General features: G+C 39.0%; 1 long non-coding RNA gene across 8 annotated transcripts in view; it reads right to left on the bottom strand.

The window, feature by feature from the left end:
• Window positions 1–15103, bottom strand: part of LOC121472214 — a 322481-nt gene that overhangs the window by 32777 nt on the left and 274601 nt on the right. For 7 of the 8 annotated variants that reach the window (XR_005982807.1, XR_005982801.1, XR_005982806.1 and 4 more), the window contains one exon: window positions 2628–2741. The exons of the other annotated variant lie outside the window; for it this stretch is intronic. This is a non-coding gene — a long non-coding RNA (uncharacterized LOC121472214). The remainder of the gene's footprint in view (window positions 1–2627; window positions 2742–15103) is intronic. 8 annotated transcript variants of the gene reach the window in all.

Raw genomic sequence — 15103 nt, 5'->3', positions numbered from 1 at the left:
ACATCTGATTTGCTGCCTACTTTTGTATGTAACATTATATAGGAATGTAGACACATCCATTGGCTTATATCTTGCTTTCAAATGACAATGGCAGATCTGAGTTGTTTCATCTAATACCCTGGGCCTACAAATCCAAAAGTATTTATTATCTGACCTTCTGAAAAAAAAAAAAAACTGTTTGCTGACTGCTGCAATGTGGTGTGATGTGCAAGATAACAGAGGTACATTTCCTATTCAACAGTCCACAGAGGAGGGGATGAGTCACCAGGGAGTACCTGCACAGAGCAGGAAGCTCCCAAATCCCACAATGAAGAGTGGGTGGAGGATCAGTTAGGAGTAATAGCAAGGACAGACAGACAACAGGCAAAAGGTTTGAGTTTTGTGAAAAATCAAAGAGGACCTTCTGAGAATGGTTGGTAATTAATGGGGGACAAAGGGTGGTGGGAGATGAAGCTGAGGAAGGAGGAAGAGCAGGTCTCAGCAAGCCCTGAGTAGGCCCTGCTGGATTCTATCTGGCCAGCAAGGGAGATTCATTGAAGGGTTTTACACAGAATAAGGAACAGAAAATAGACTGAAAAGAGGTGAGTGGAAAAACCAATGAAGATTGCATTGCCACAGTGTAAGTAAAAGATAATGACTCAGAAAAAAAAAAAGGCAGTGGCAGATGGATGGGAAAAAGGATTCAGAGGTCTTAAGGAGACTGAATTAACCAACATAGAAGCTTTATCATGTGTATTTAATGAACACTCTATGTGGCATAGTACCTGCAAGTGGCTGAGACAAGTGAGACTTCTCTGTTCAAACCCCTCCCTAAAGGTTCAGGGAAACACCATCATGTACCTGTTGGGCTCAAAAAAGAAAATCTTTGATTGGCCTTTTCTTTATAACTATAACAAATATTCTTCAGCAGCAGCTGGTGAAATGCGTGGAATGCATGACTTGATGATCACAGGGACATCTTTACTCATTGGATCACTTGTCTCTGCCTGCTTTTCACTCTATGAGGCTAGCCAAACAGGGAGGCAGGCAGGGTACCAGGGGGCAACAAGCACAGGCTTTGCATCCAGACTGACATCAGGTGCAAATCATGATGCGTTCACGTAATCTCTCTGTACCTGTGGGCAATTTAGCCTTTTGAAATCTCAGAAGCCTCATCTGTAAAATGATGATAAGAATAGCCAAGTACATACCACTGTGTGTTGGTGGAAGAATTAGCACAGCACAAGCCAAGTGCCTAGCACAGATCCTAACACAGAAATGCTCTGGGAATGGCAGCTCTAGTGATTTGAAGTGAACACCAGAATCCTTTATGTCTCAACCAACTGCAAAGCCTCATTCCACTCACCTCAAGGTAAAATCTCATTCATGCTGGCACCTAACATAACTGCGATTGAGTAACTGAATAACTGAGGATGCTGTTTCATGCCTGTTTTCCCAAACAGAAGGAAGGCACTAAAATATCAAAGACCATGCTTCCTTTGGCCACTTCTGGGTACTCAGGGCCAGCCCCATGCTGGTGACGGCTCCAGGTATATTTGTCTGAACAAATGAAAGAGGGGATGGAGGCAGAGAGAGGATATGGGGGATGGGCAAAGGAAGGGGAGTGAGAGAAAGAAAGACACAGGTTCTCCCCTCTGCATTTTCCTTCTGCCTTTCAGTATCACTGCCCCAGAACTCAACTCTTCCAAAAGAAAGGAGGGTGAGGAATTACGTGGCTGATGTGGGTAAACGCTTCGCCCATCCCTCAAGAACCTTTATGAGGTCCATGGTGTTCAAACCCTTTCCCCAGGTGGAAGCAGCTTCCATGGGCTTCATTTATCATCAGACAGTGAACATCTCAAGAAGGGCAGACTCCCCAAGTCTGGGAATGGGATTGAGGGGGCTGATTCACAAGGAGCCCTGGCAAGGGCCAAGGCAAAGTCTGGCAGGGTACCGTAGAAGCTTAACATCTCAGAGGATGTTGTCCAGAAATTCATTACATTCAAATCCCCTTATAAGCAGCTTAATTTTTTACACAATTTGGGCCTCTAGAACTCTCAGTAGGAGGCCTTGGACTTAACAATCTTGGGCCCATAGCAAATATAGCTTCTAAGGCAGAAAACTTAAACCTAACAATGCTTAAAGCATCAAAACAGTGTTTAGACATTGTAATGGAAGTCTTTCTAAAATGTATTACATACCCCTGGCCTTGACAAACAGAGTGAACATGTCATACCTTTTCTTGACCAGGGCCACAGAGAATAGTAGTTGACAGCCCTGCTGAGTTGTGGGCATTGTTGATTATTTCTTATTGGGAGCCAGACTTCTAAACTGTTCTAATCTATGGTAGTTCGGACTCTCTTTCAGGACATTTCCCTCTAGGCAGCTACAATGAGGCTGGTTGTCATCAAAAAGCACCCAGAAAATGATACTGTTCTAGTTGATATTTCTCTTATTTCTATTAATTTAGGCAGAATTTATTTCTCTTATTTCTACTAATTTACCCAGAAAATGATACTGTTCTAGTTGATATTTCTCTTATTTCTACTAATTTAGGCTTCTAAAATGGTTGTCATCAAAAAGCACCCAGAAAATGATACTGTTCTAGTTGATATTTCTCTTATTTCTACTAACTTTGGCTCACTTACATCTTCCACTGCTGCATCCCAAATTGTCAGTGAGCCTCCACAATTCTTCTCACTCCTTCCACTTCCTCCTTCTCTTCCCACTCCTTCCACTACTTGTCTGCTGTCCCCCAGTCTCTGGTTAGAGGGAGGAGAAAGAGAAAACATTTTAGAACAAACTAAATGATCTACTGTCATATGAAAAAGTTAAGTCCCCAGTCTCTAGAGTCAGAGACATTGGCATAAATGGATGTATACATGTAGGAACAGAGGGTTAACTAATACATATAGAAATATCTATAGATATGTCTATATACATGGGTTAGGATACACTCACATATGTTCTTGCCTCCTGAGCTGACAAAGCCTAGGATGACAATGACATGCCAATAGCAACCAGCAAACTTAGCACTCAAATCATGGTTTCTATACTATTCTTCAATAAAAGGAGCCAGAGCCCGTTAGAGAAGTTTCTCTAGGGCTGGAAATATCCAATATGAGCCTGGAGCATTGTGTAGTGGCACAAAGGAAGGAAATGCTCCAAAAAAAATTTAAACCCATAAGGTGGGATCATATCAAAGGGACCTGGGAACCAACTGAAAGATCCCTTAATGACCAAAGCCAGAAAAATTTGAGCAAGAAAATAGATAAAGTAGGGATCCCTGGGTGGCGCAGCGGTTTGGCGCCTGCCTTTGGCCCAGGGCGCGATCCTGGAGACCCGGGATCGAATCCCACGTCGGGCTCCCGGTGCATGGAGCCTGCTTCTCCCTCTGCCTGTGTCTCTGCCTCTCTCTCTCTCTCTCTCTGTGTGACTATTATAAATAAATAAAAATTTAAAAAAAAATTAATTAAAAAAAAAAGAAAATAGATAAAGTAGTATTACATTATAATTCAAAGTATAAAGTCAATATCTGTGAGTTTATATTAATATAAATAAATTATTGAATAAATAATTGGGAAATAAGAGACAAATCAAATATTTCATGCATTTAATTCCATGTAATTTATGTAAATACTCTACCCTCAAGGAGATGGAGTGTCATCATTCATCCCTCAAGTGTGGACTGCACAAAAGGACTTCCTTCCAAAGAGTACAGCACAGAAAGGTAAGGGGAAGATAACTTTATAATAGAGAAACCTGACAAACATGACCTCACTCAGGTGATCAAGACCAATATTAATAGTGATACTGATTATGGGTACTTTTGATGTGGCCTGATAAGAATGGTACTTTACCTCTGTGTTCTTCCTCCCCCCACCTATAAACACAGTGGAATTATGAAAAACACGTCAAATATCCCAACCAAAAAAGATTCTACAAAACACTTCACCAATGCTCCTTAAACTGTCAAGATCATCACAACCAAGGAAAGTTCAAGAAGTTGCCATAGCCAAGAGGAGCCTAAGGAGGCAAGGTGACTAAATGACAGTGCAATGTGGTATCCTGGAGAAGATCTTGAAATAGAAAAAAGGCATTAGGGAAAAACTAGGAAAATTTAAATAAGATGTGGACTTTGCTTAATACTCTTAATTATATGTCAGTATTGGCTCATTAACTGTAACAAATGTACCACGCCTATGGAAGATGTGAATCCAAGGTGTAGTTGGGCATGGACTGCATGGGAACTCTCTGTACTCTCTCAACAATTTTTCCATACATCTAAAACTTCTCTAAAATAAATAGATTCTTTAAGAAAAGTTAAGTCCTGGACATCCAGGCTTGGGATAGAGGGTGAAGCGCCCCACTCCTACTGACTCTGCTATCCTAGGGATGGGGCCTCTCTCACATCTGGCACACTTCCAGCCCTCAAGGTGCTGGCCCTCTGACAGTGGATCTCGGCAGTCCTCATGCACTTCGAACATGACTCAGGGCTTGAAGACTTTTAAAAGGCTGTGTAAACAATTATTTCCCATTTACTCTCTTTTCCAATTTATTCATCTGCAAGATAACAAGGATCAGATTAATCAAGGAAGAAAAGTCTACCAGGAAAATGACAAAAACTCTTGTAATACTAGGAAGCCAATTGGTTGGAATTTGTTAGGGAAAGACCACTCCCTGCAGTTCTCATTTACAAGCTTCTCAAACTGGCTCCTAAACTAGCTTCCAGCTAAGAAAAATGTGTTAAAGCATCAATAAAACTGTACTAATAAGCCCTCCATAACCAAAACCTAATTGAAGCTTATAAAGAGAGAACACCAAGTACTCTTTACAAAGCAAAGGGAAAGAGGTCGGTCTTTCATAGCCAGCAGGGCTATGTGGCGCTGCTGGTTTCTACCTGACCCCCATGGGAAGGGAGAGCAGTAGGTCCCCTAGAGTCTCTGTGCTCTCCAAACACCCTGTCAAATCATGACATGACATGATTTGGTTGATGCAGGGAGGTTGGGTTTTGGTGAGTGGAACTCTAGATAGATAAGTAGTATTCAATTCTCCTTTTCCCTGTTTGATTAAACCACTTTACTGCTCCAACTAACTATAATATCACACACAAATGAAGAACATTAAACTTTCATTCTTACCCACCTAAGTGGCAGTTTGTGATAGTTAATGAAAACATAATCATACAAGCATAAAGACGCTTTCTTCAAGGCCTTTGGGGTATATAATTCTTTTGTAGAATTCTTAAAGTAAATCAGAGCTTTAGATAGTGTATGAGTCTTTATCTTAGCCAATTACTTGACAGACATCCCTCAATCCATGCATTTGTTACATTCACTTCCTCCATGTTAGCTGCAAAAGATATTATTTGTAGACCTAAGCCAGGTGCTCTTCTTTTCTGTCTTCCGAGCCTTCCTCCTCCTCTCTCCCAGAGCTCCTGGGAGTATCAGAAATACTGTATTAACATTCTTGCCACAAATTCAGACACATTAAAAAGCCTGGTGAGCCAAAAATGTCAGTATAACTTAGTATAACTTAAAGAGTCCATGGATGTCTTGCTGTCTAGAAACAGCGAGAATTTCTGATGACTTTGGTCTATACCACCCAATCACCTTATCCACAACCAGAGATGTTTTTATTCTTGGGCTGGCATACAGGGCCTTGGTATTATTCATGTTCTTCTGTCCTTATTTCCCACCCCCACCCCATTTCCAAGGCTTCATTCTGAGTCTTACTGCGTCAACACATTCTGTAGGTTATTAGCTCACTCCATTTCCAAGGCTAGCCTGTACCCTCTAAGCAAGCTCTCGTTCTTAGTGGTAGCCTCGAAATTTTTCTCACAGCCACCCAATTACAGCACCATCTTTTCTCTCTGCTGTTGCATTTTGGCTGCTCAGGCAGAGGTCTTGCCTGTCAGCTCTAGCACCTTCCATTATGTATACATACAGGGCCTCCCCTGTTTCTACTTTTCTTAACGTAACTTCAAGCAGAGTTGACAGTGCTTATTTAAGGAGTAGAAATAGCCACAATAAAAGGAAAGATTAAAAATAATGGAAAGAGAAGATCTTTCAGTAAAGTCTTGGAAGAAACAGAAGGGACATGGAGTTTGGAGCACAGGTGGTTGAAGTTGAGACGGAGGGGAGGAGAGAAAGAAAGAGGTGTGGGGGTAGAATGGGGAGGATATTAAGATAGTTCATTCTCATAGAGTTTTTAAATTTTTAACAAAAGGGAAAAACTTCCCTGCTGAGACTGCATCTGAGCAAGAATTATGAAAAATAAGAGTAAATTAAGGAATAGCTGTTAAGCTAAGATAAAGAATTACATATGGGCAAGGGTTAGGATTTCTCCCCTCACATTGCAAGGCCCACTGAGACTAGCTATAACTGCCAAGAACCTAGACTGGCACCTTCTAGCCATTCTTGGAGGCTTAATATTATCATGTAGACTTTAGGTGTTTCCACAAAGTTTCTTTAAAGGGGTGTGTGACCCAAAAAGTTAAGCTCCATTGCTCTAGACAATCATGTAACTTTTTCTGACAGAGAGCTTCTATGCTGGAATGTCTTTCAACCATAGAAGAGTAATAAAACCACCTCTATCTGGATTTGAATTAAAAGACATAAGGTACTGGGGGAAAAAGTTTACATTCTCATAACTTTTCTTCATCATGGTATTATTTTGGTGTGTTGCCAAACACCAATCAAATCTGGGTAGTGCCGCGTTCCAAAACAATTCTGCAAGAATATATTATTCTATGAACAATAAACTATTGTAATGTTTCTTAGTTCTAATATCAACCTAAAAGAACACCACATCACTTCCTCGCTTGATTATTTTCTCATGAACTTGGAGTATTTGATTTATACTCAACTATTTCTACATCTAAAAACATTTTGGTATTTTATAATCAAGTTTTAATCTTCTAAACTAGATGATTCAGGAAAAATACTTAATCCATCAAAATAACTCCAAACCATGTGCTTTTCAAATCACCCCCAAAAATGGCATATAGTTTCCATCATATTTGAATTGTACAAGGCTTTGCAATTTATGACCATTGGCTTATTTCCAGTTCCCTGAGCTGTCAATGCTACACTAATGCCATCCTCCAAAGGACCCCTGGCAGGATTTCACAGGGCTATCTGTGGGTTCATGTTAGTCAGAATAACCAATGAATTTATTGCATAATAGCAATCAGTCTTGAACCTTGTTCCCTAATGACCTTGTAGTTCACCAGAATTCTATCTTTGAATAGGATATAAGCTTGATGGAAAGAGAAAGCAAAATAAAAGTATTAAGTGCTTAATACCATCTCATTTAAATTCAAGGAATTATTTATCATCCAATGGAAAAAACTGACAGCTCAGAGTTTCATAATTTACCTAGGGACACATGCAAGGATTAGATCCAAGGTAGTTTGGCTTCCTAAGCTCATGATTTTTCCACCACTCCATTCTGTTGACCCCTACTTACAATTGTTAAAAGTAGAATAAGCCAACTCCAAAAGCCTATTTTAAACAATGTCTACTGGGGTTATGATTATAAATATAATCACCAACAAATTCATACATATCCCCATTAAAATACAGGATATGTATTACTTTGGGCCACTAAGACAGTAACAGGGAAATCTGTCTTTCCCTAAACCACAGGTAAAAATAACATACAAATAAGTTCCAATAACTTTCCAGACTTAGACTAACTGAAAATAGAAGTTTAGAAATATAAAAAACATATCTAATGGTACATTAAATGACTAAAAATCAGGAAAATTATCACAAAGTAAATTTCCCTGCAAAGATGGCTTTTCCAGTGTAAGTGGGATTTTATTATTCATATTCTCAGGAATAACTGCCCTTGTCATAGTTCTAACTTTAGTATGTGCACACATTGTTGAATATCAAACATGGACAGCATGGAATCTCCTAACATAATTCATGTCTGAAGAAGCAAAATAAAACCATCCCTTCAGAAATTCCTTTCTGGATCTTATTTGTTTTTAAGAAATCTATTTTTAAAGAAATAGAGTGTTTTACTATTCAGCACAATAACTTATTTTCTTATTAAATATATCCCTCAAATTATTTTTACTCTTCTACCACAAAAATAAATACATATTTATCAATAAAAGACTTTTTAAAATGTTTACTTCCTATTAAATCCTTCCAAATATTTTTCCAGGGATGCCACAAGTGTTTCTTCTTTTTCTTGTTTTAAATGTATTTCTACATCTTGCCTCAGCAAAAAAGCGACAACAATAACAAAAACAACAAAACTTGGCTCAAGGAGCAGCACTTGTGGTTAGTTAAGGCCTGCTTTAAACAGGTAAAGTTTGCTTATCTGCAAGTTATATAAGCTCTCTAGAGCCCAACTTTCTTATCCTTGACCTAAAGATTCTAGTGCCTTGCACACCGAATCATCATAAAGATAACAGGAGGCATGTGAAACACGCCTGTCATACCTGCCTGTCAGCCAATTAATGTTGGCCATCAGTTGTTCTTAATTTCTGATGGGTAAAGCCCAGTCAACTGAAGACTTGGAAGTTCCAAGAGACATAGTCATATAAGCATGTTCATGTCCTTGTCTACATGAGAGTACCATGATCAATCAGACCTCTCCTGCAGAAACACTACTTGGGCAGTTCCTGTGAATGCCCTGAGATTTTGGGAACAGTTTGACATCCACATAATGTGAAAACATAAGACACTGATGTTTGCAAATGTTACAAATCTTCCTAAGTTTTCTCTGTCTTCACTTATTATTCAAATCATTTGTTCCTCTCTTTCATCAACCAATTAAATCATATTTCCTGAGTGCTAGGTTTGATGCTTTAGGAGTAAAAGAGAATTATATGTCTTGGTCCTGATGTTAAAGAGCTTGGAATCTGTGGGAGAGGCAAGAACCACGCCAAAAAAAACCAACAGGAATACAGTTCAAGACAGTAGATTATTCAGTGTAACACCAAGGGATACTAAGGAGTTCATAGGGAGAAACAACTGTAGGTGGGAAAAATACCAATTATTTATAACACCTGCCCTCCACACTGACTGTCTCTACCTTTCTGGGAGTCAGCAAATCCACTAGGAGGGAGGCTGATTTGTTTCACTTGGGTCCTGGGATTTTTAAATTTAGGGAGTATGAGCAAACGTGCTCCGGACAATTTTAAGAGAAGAGGGAGGGTAAGCAAGTCTACTCCTTAACTCTCAACATTCCTATCCAACTCCCTGTGTGCAATATTCAACATTCCCTCTCACTGCCAACTTCCACTCACCCAGACTCAAGGGAGAAGGAAGGGGAGCCGCTGTGTCACATACAAAGAGTTGCACAGTATTAGCTTAGCTTGAAAATAGTCCATAAGGATTTAAGTGGCTTGATTCAGAAGACTGTTTTCTGCCATTAAAAAATATAAATCATAGGACTTTACTTTTCTCTCAGGTTGCTTTCCAAAATGCCAGATGATGGTCACCTGCAGTCCCCCTCGTTGGAGCACCTTTTGGAAACTTAGGCAAACTTTACTGCTCCTCTTAGAGTCTCCTGGGCTTACACTTTCTGCAAAAGGTGCCTCCAGAAAGGAAAGGGAGTGACTGGCATTGTTCTGCATACAGTCAGGGCAGGACAAAGACTTCTGTTTGGCTTGTTAATAATGTGTTGATGTATTTCTTAGTAGAAACTTCGTGTTCTTCGGTTGTCCAATTACACTTTTTATTAGCTTGAATTGTAATTTTATCTATAAAATCTGAAGATACTAACTACAAAGATTATTTAATGCCAAGGAAAGGAAGGGAAAAAAAATTTCCTGAAAAATGGGGAGGGGGGTGACTCAGAAGAAGCCAGGGACTCTCCAATGTTTAACCCTTTCTGAACACTGGCAAAGAGATAGGTTATTATTTCTAGTGAGCAAAATCCAAATAAGAGATTCAGAGAGAGGGAGAGCAGTTGACCAAAGGTCAAAAAGACTGGTTGAGCCAAAAGAGGAAGGCAATTGGTGCTCCGCCCATGTCCTCTAGAGGGGCTTATAGAATTTTCCAAATAAATTTGTGAGGTGCCTACCCAGGATGTGCTACAATTCAGGCAATCATGCTATTCCTACTTAGAAGAGAATAAATTTAAGAAAAACAAAATGAGTGGATCCACACATACATAGGCTGTCCTATAAATGTGTAAATTACTCTATGAGATAACTAATGAAAAGGCATTTTAAGGGACGCCTGGGTGGCTCAGCGCCAGCATCTGCCTCTGGCTCAGGGTGTGATCCCAGAGGACCGGGATTAAGTCCCACATCGGGCTCCTTCATGGAGCCTGCTTCTCTCTCTGCCTGTGTCTCTGCCTCTCTCTCTGTGTCTCTCATGAATAAATAAATAAATAAAATCTTTTTTTAAAAAAGGAAAGAAAAGGCATTTTAAGTGTTGGAGACAATGTTGAGGCACAAACTGGTTCATGAAATAATTAATGAGGACCTTTTCCCAGTTCAGCAGTGAGCAACATATGTATCTTCTGAGTAATTCCTGTGTCTGTGGACAAAGTCAGGGGTTTCTATGAGCAATTGTTTTAGTCTTTAGTCTTAGATTAATGCCATGATTCAGTGCCTGATAGCTATATTCTCTTATTCATTAATTCCTTTCATGCACAAGTGACTACTAAGTTCTAGTGTCTGTGTCAAGTACCAAGATCTTAGCATCTGCCTTCATTGAGCTCCTGCTTCTGCAAGAGAGGCAGACCTGAAATAACCTGCATCTGTGTTCCTGGGAGAGCCTAGTGATTGAAGGAAGAGCTCATCTGCAGGAGCACTTTTATCTAATCACTCGCTAATGGGAACATGAACTCTGTACTTCACTTTCCTTGCAGCTCCCTGTTTTGTAACCCCCAATTCAACCTTCCTATAACACTGTGTGTGTTTAGAGGCTTTAAAATGGAGACAAAAGTACGCTTTAGATAGTAGAAGAGGTGGGACTCTACTTCAGGTATGATTCCTAAATAAATGGGTCTTGGTCAATACTTGTCTATCCAACGTCTATCTACTTTTCTATCCATTTATCATCTTTAGACATATTTTAAAAGTCACCAAATCTGTAACAAGTCCGTATTTCTCATTAAAGAGAGGCTGTCAATCATTCAACAGATATTTATTGAATGTCCACTATTTGCCAAATGCTGGGATTTCAAGTCTTCGCTACTAACTCCTATTTATTTTTATTTAAATATTAGCCAGGTAGGCACTAATGATTACAGAATGTGAGCCCCAATCCTCTATCAGGTATGCCAAAAACTAGCTATGTGACCTTGGGGAATTTACTTTATTTCTCCGGGTCTCAGTTTCTTCTTTTGCAAGACGAAGATCTTACCATACTGTTAAGGACTGAATTGTGTCCCCTCCAACAATTCATAGTTGAAGCCCCAATCCCTAATATCTTAGAATGTAACTGTTTGGAAATAGGGCCTTTATAGAGGTGATTTAGTTAAAATAAGGTCATTAAGGTAGGACCTACCAATTAGGCAGGACCTAATCCAAGCTGACTGGTGTCCTTATAAGAAGAGATTTGTACCCAGACAGGCATAGAAAACACTATGTGAGACACCAGAAGGCACCATCTACAAGCCAAGGAGAAAGGCCTGAGGAAAAACCAACTCTGCCAAATACCTTGATCTTAAACTTCTAGCCTCCAGAACTATGAAGAAATAAATTTCTGTTGTTTAAGCCACCTAATCCGTGGTAGTTTTTTATGATAGTTCCAGCAGATTAATATTATAGATACCTAACTAAGGTTGTTTTCAATTCTACTATCCCGAGATCATCTCTTCCTTCTAGGAAAGTAAGCAATATAAAATACTCTAACGATACAAGGGTTTTTATGATGTATTGCATCTCCTTAGTTTTCAATTAACTGATTAACGCTAGCAAACCAAATCCTATATAACGAATTTTTTAAAATTCTTTTTTAAGGATAAATGCTCTGTAGCGAGAACAACCTTTAAATACATGGATTTTAAAATGTTTGTTTCTCCATACACAACTGTATTAAACAGTCCCTGAAATTTTACTTCATTACATTTCTGGAGTGAAATTTAGCAGAGCAGCAGGTTCCTCTTAGACCCCATGCAAGTGACCGAAGGGAAAGCAAGCATCCAGGGTGGCACTCTTGGACCTCCAGGGACATTCATATGACCTGAAAAAACTGATCAGTCATATCTTGTTGAGGCTTGTGGTCGTTTTGGGGGTGGCTGTGTTGCTTTTTAACACCAGATTTGTCTCCCATGTTTCAGAGTGGTTCCACTGATAATACCTCAGGAATCTTAAATAAAACAAACAAACAAACAAATGAAATAACTTAAATAAAAAGTTACCTCAATTGTTACACTGAGTGTCAACTTGCAGATTTCTGAATGTTTGGACTTGCTAGTTTTTGACAGGCCGACAAACTTAAACAAAGGTGAAAAAACTAGCTGTAAGACAAAGACCTATAAATCTGAAGGAAAGGGAGGGTGGCCTGGGTAAGGGTTATGGGGGTGACATTTTTCTTTTATTAACTGTGAGACAGGAAATGAGGCTTAAGGTATTGAAGGGATGATGAAGGAGAGGGGAAGGAGGGATCAGGTAAATGGATTGCAAAAACAACCACAGCAAAGGTTAAAGGGTGCGTGCTGAGAAATTGGTTTTAGCAACTGATTCTGTTATACTGAAACAGGAGCCAATGATCTGAGATCCTCCGATATTAACTCGTAACTATCTTAATTGGTACGCTATCTCAAGTCAAATCATCAGAAAACATTATTTTCTTCTCATTCCTCTAACTTACATTAATATCTTTGGATGGCCTTGGACAAATGACCTTGGTAAGTGTATTACTTGGTGGTCATTCCCGAAAACCATCACTGCATTATTCCTTTGTTTCAGGCTTCCCCAAATGTCACGACTACCCATCCCAGGAGAGCAAACAGGTGCAGGAAAACGACAGGAGCAGTGCTGTAACACAGGGGAGTGGGTGCACACCTTTGCGATTGTTTGACAGCCAGACTCCGGGACTTCAGGAGAAAGGGTGTTATAGAAAGGACTGTGGGTTTGGGCTATGTCACTATGGTAATAAGACCAGCTCTATTAGCTGGTCACTTAAAAACTTCCACCAAACTTGTCTTCCAGTGAAATACTTCATTTCCCCATAATCCATTCCCTCTCCTGCCCATCACACCTTTAATAACCCTACGTCATATGCTCATTAATCTTTCTACCTCTACATCATAGAGTTTTACATTTTAATATTAAAGCCAGTCATCTTGTTAGTTTGATTTATTGTTTTCCTCTTTCGAAAAGTCCACACTCTCTTTCTGTGTACTATAAATAACAAAGCATGGCTTGGGATTGAATAACGGAGCTGTAATTCAGGTTTGGGACTTAGCTGCCATTCCTAAAGCCTCAAGCCGCACCCCTGGGGATCACAATGTCAGTAGAGGCTGGTGATTGAATTATAGCCCTGCAGTCAATCAGGGATGGTATGCTATTCAAAGTATTACTACAAATGACAAGTTATTAGTGCTTTGAAATGAAAGTTGAAACTACAGTAGATCAGATGTTAGTTTAATGAGGATAGCTTTTTTTCCCCTACTTAATGAGGTAGGAACTTTTTTCCCCCTATTTCCTAAATAAATCATAGGTGATAAAAAAAAGAAAGAAGGCTCTTAGGTAATCAAGCTTTATTGTTTTGTTACTATTATTTATAATATTGCACAGCTTTGCAAAACACATTCAGTTTTTAGAGTACTGAAAAAAGTACAAAGAATAAAACAACAAGAAGGAAGGAAGGAAAGAGGGGATGGAGGGAGGGAGGGAATTTATTTGAATGCTCTCCAAAATTCCAATCACCTCATAATTGAATTTCATAATTTTAGATACTATCGGAGAGCTATGAATATGAATACGTGGCAAATGGCAAAGTAAAATCAAACAACTGAGTTTTAAGTCTAAGATGTCAAGTCAAATAGGGCCGCATATCTTGGTTATTAATGCCTCAGGAAAACAGACCATAGTTTCAGAATATTGTAAAATCCTGTGGAGCTCCCAAAAGCTATCTTTGGACACTTCTTTTCCAAACACTACCAGAATGTTACATTTTAACATCTCAAACATTAAGATTGTTGATGATAAATGTTTTTAAAAAGATTATGTCAGAAATATGACACAACCAGCTTCAATCTGCAGAAAAATGCTCATAACCAAATCACTTATCTGAAAATGTATCCTCACATTTGGGCAAGGATCCTTAATCATGGACCTTTTCGAGAATTGATGAAAACTATACACCTTGCCTCAGGAAAAAAAAATTACATCAACATACAATACCTGTCCCTCTCTCTTTCACACACACACACACACACACACACACACACACGTTTGCACATTTCAAGGAATTTGCAGCCTTAGGTTAGAAACTCTTGTCCAACAGCAGGGTAAGCTGTGTTTTAAAAAGAAAACATATTTTTCTCTAGTTTATATATAGATTACATGTAATTTTGATCAATTAACAGAATATTTAATGTTTGATTTGAAGATCAAAATCAAATTCAATTCCACAGGGACCTAAACTTAAGTGTCTATTATGTTCTAAAAAATTATCTCATTTCATAAGTCAATCGGAGAAGGACAAACAGTGTATGTTCTCATTCATTTGGGGAATATGAATAATAGTGAAAGGGAATATAAAGGAAGGGAAAAGAAATGTTGGGAAATATCAGGAAGGGAGACAGAACATAAAGACTCCTAACTCGGGGAAACGAACTAGGGGTGGTGGAAGGGGAGGAGGGCGGGTGTTGGAGGGGAATGGGTGATGGGCACTGAGGTGGACACTTGATGGTATGAGCACTGGGTGTTTTTCTGTATGTTGGTAAATTGAACACCAATAAAAATTAATTAAAAAAAATTATCTCATTTCAGAGGACCAAAATGCTAGATATGAGGCCTGTTTTTTTGATGCTGCTCTTAATTTGTGTTATGAAAGTTTTCTTGATAGGGAAGGGTAACATAATAATCTAAGAATTAGTGTCTTTTTATTGCCAGTATTCTAGAGAATAAATCATAGAAAAATTATTATTATTACATTCATAATGAAATAATAGATGTAATTGGAAATATTCTCTG

Source organism: Vulpes lagopus, chromosome 1 (assembly GCF_018345385.1).
Source record: "Vulpes lagopus strain Blue_001 chromosome 1, ASM1834538v1, whole genome shotgun sequence".
NCBI classification, from domain to species: Eukaryota; Metazoa; Chordata; class Mammalia; order Carnivora; family Canidae; genus Vulpes; species Vulpes lagopus.
The sequence above is the reverse complement of the archived record's forward strand: the minus strand, read 5'-3'. Positions and strand labels throughout refer to the sequence as shown.